Here is a 3,790-nt window from a genome sequence, read left to right as displayed (position 1 = left end):
AGACTATAACACCCAATTTTGTTAAGTTTAATTAGCCAAAATGGTTTATTGGCTAAATCAGTACAACGTTATATACATACTGTATTTGCCACATCCGCAGCACCCTCAAATCAACCTAATTGTAATTGGGCATGGGGACTTACTGATATCAGGTAAAATCACATTAGGGTAACTACTTTATCTTTTTTTTTTCTCTTTTTTTTTTTCTTTTAAACAAATGTATTATCCTGTATCTTACAATATAAAAAGGTAAGAATATAATATTTACCTTCACAATCTTAATTTACCTTTGGTATTTTCGTATACAAAAGGAATCTTTAATGTCATAGCAAAAATTATTTTTACTTAATTCTGTATCATTAGTTTAAATGATAAAATAAAAACGATCCAAATTTTCACCTAATATAGCAATGGGTAAACAAAAAACACAGTTTTGACAAAAAAGATTCAGAAACCCCTGTTGCTTTCTTAGATCTCATTTCGGTTTATCACCGCTCACACGTACGGCTTAATTTTCCTAGACAACATTTTATGTCTCTTGTACTCTGGAGAAATTGTTCGTAATCTCAGGGAATGTGACGTGATGAGACGAAGAACCAGCAGAATTGAAGGTTTCTCTTTTCAGGATGGATATAATTACAGTCAGCTATTATATTCATTTAACAATATTAGTTGCGTATACCTTTTCTTGAAAAATTTACAAGCAAATATATTCAATTGTTTGTTCTTTTACATGTTTACATCTTTGAACATACATTAAAGGTATTATGAATAGTTTGTGGTATTTCTTAGATTCCAATCTAAAATATAACCTTCAATGTTAAAATTCAGATATGCCAATACCAAAATATCTCCGGTCCTTGTTGCATTATCCGATTGACAAAGTTATAATGAAATGCCTACGCAAGTGTAAAAACGTTACTAAACCGAGGAATTTAGATGAAAGTAAAAACGCCACTGAACCGAGGAGAAACATTAACAATAACAGGGGTAAAAATTGTCATTAATATTATAATAATTGTTATATTTTTTATGCATGTCCGCTAGACTTCATTATTGAATGGGCGAAATGTATTCTTACACATGCACAGAATTCTGATCATATTGTCTCAAACCTTGAAAGAAATTTCTAAGACCACACAAATTCGTATATATCTCAATTCATGAAATGATGTAACTTTTAAAATGACTATTAACATCATGCTTATGATTTATTGAAGGTAGAAATACCTTATAGAATCTGTCTCGTATCACAAATACTCTAGCTAGCTATTACCGAATTATATACCATCCTTGGAGAGCTCTCGGAAGCATTGGTAGCTCATATCGTTTGATTACTAGCTTACATAAGGGTAAGCATACTTGCAAAAAAAAAAAAAAATGAAAGAAATAAAAAATATATCATTAGTGATAATATAGGAAATTAAGAATTATATTTTGCTAAATTTCCACTAACTTTAGGCATTAAAGCAATTTGGCTGGATGGATACTAAAGACGATTAAATCCAATCAAACCTTCTGAAGTAAAAAGAAAATTCACCACCTTACCAACCCCACGATTGACTTAAGACAACAAGACACTTATAATTCAGTTGCTTAAAAGAAACACTTTACTGCATTTACACAACAGCATCTGAACATATACACGTATGAAAAAGTGATAAGAAAATCTTGCTCGAACATGGTACACCTACACCAAGCCCCTAACACATTTCGCTGACACCTGAGACTAACAATAACGTTTGATTTTGACCTTCGATCTTTGGTAACGCAATTAATATAGTGACTAACAAAATATTTTCTCATTGTGTCTTTCACCTCTAAATATCATTCCAAACAGGTTTAATCAATATCCTTAAAATACAGGATTAGCAATACAAGTAGAATGAAAACCATTCTCCCTAAATACAAAATACACGATAATATTAGTCAGCAATATAATAAACGTGAAATAGATATCAAATCAATCATTTTAGGGATGAAATGGTTTCTCTGTCGCTGATTCGTTAAATTTCAATTGTTATTCACCAAAAGAGGGTTAATAGAAAATGGTTTCTAAGAAGCTCAATACAAATGTGATCATCAGTTGCTGTTATATTTTGTTAAGACACATAATTACACACAAATAAAAGTAAGTAATATTTTTACAACCTTGTAATTTCGCTACCAGAAATCAATTGAACAACATGTAACATCTTTTGATATTCAATAATTAACTCCCACCAACCAACCAACCAAAAAGAGAGAGAGAAAAAAAATCAGTAGGACAATTAGAAATGCCAGACTCGAAAAAGAAATATCAAAGAGATTTCGGAGATAAAACTGAAGACGTGATACACACACACATATTGACCTCAGCAATTTCTTGTTAGGATTTGGAATTCGAATATTGTGCCTCTTAATAAAAACCGTAAAGGGAACCTATTTCGGCAAAATAACTAAAACCATTCAATAAATAATAACTAGATAATTTTCCTTATAAGATTAGTTTCTTCAATTTATTTCTCTCTCTCTCTCTCTCTCTCTCTCTCTCTCTCTCTCTCTCTCTCTCTCTCTCTCTCTCTGCAATTAGTCATTATGTCATTGTATTTAACCAAAAGAAATATTTAATACACTCATAGCTAAATTCTACTTAATTTGATCTGGAAACTGGAAAATTTTAAAAACCTAAACTTTAAAAGGTTAAAGTAAGGATTAATTATTTGATATTAAAATATTATGATTACTGATTATCAAAGCTAAGCCGTCATCTATTTAATATGAAAACATTTTGACAACAATCTTATGGTGTATTGAAGTACGGCCAATAGTTTTAATACAATCGATCAATGATCCTCCATTACGAAGTCGTCACATGAATAAGTGTTAATGAACTTTATCAGATCTTTGGGACGAAATATTATAAGGACCAACCAACGTAGCGACAAATTGGCCGACGACGAAATGACCAACGACCAATTAGCCGACGACCAACTTCACAAAGACGAATTGTCCTGGTGCCATTTCACATAGTATACTTAAGCATGTGCATATATCTTTTCACGCCTTCTCATTAATAATCCTACTTGTCTAATAGTTTGAAATAGTATATACTGACTTACTTCCATACGGATCTTCTCACATAATCATTAATAAAACCGTAACTAGCGTTTATAAATTTCCCAAAATTTGATTTTTTCCCATAAAACAGAAATATTCATTTTAGGATACTAACAAGAATTTTAAAGTTGCTCGTTATTTCCCAGGGAAAAAGTTCTAATGTCTGACCACTGTGTTGCAAAGTTAAAATTCATTGTTCATATCCAACTAAAATTTCCTGGCAGAAGAGAATTTACGGTGTAAATATAAAGTTCCCGTTTTGGGTATTGAAACCATAGTTTAGTTTCTACGCTCTACTTTCAAATATTTGTGTTATATTTATTATTTAACATCTAGGTTTGAAAGCTTTGTTCTTTTTCGAAAGGAAAACTAATTTTGAAGAGCTTCTTTTATTTGAGAGAAGAAATAAATGAAATATTCTAAGAAGGAAATCTTCACTACTTTGTTTCAACTAACTATATTTTCAGATCTGCTTCTTAGTCTTAAATTTTCACAATACTGGAGGAGGGAAGTTTAGCATCTTGAGGTTTCACCAAATGAACATTGCAATCAAAATCTCGCAATATACTTTATTCTTTTTACGCCGGCAATAAAACATAAATTTTTTTTTCTCATAACATCTCTTACACGTAAAATCTTGAATACACCATAGTAGCTCCTTCAACAGTGTACGAATAGAAAATTCCTCAAC

The sequence above is a fragment of the Palaemon carinicauda genome, chromosome 8 (assembly GCF_036898095.1).
Source record: "Palaemon carinicauda isolate YSFRI2023 chromosome 8, ASM3689809v2, whole genome shotgun sequence".
NCBI classification, from domain to species: domain Eukaryota; kingdom Metazoa; phylum Arthropoda; class Malacostraca; order Decapoda; family Palaemonidae; genus Palaemon; species Palaemon carinicauda.
This window is presented reverse-complemented; position numbering follows the sequence as displayed.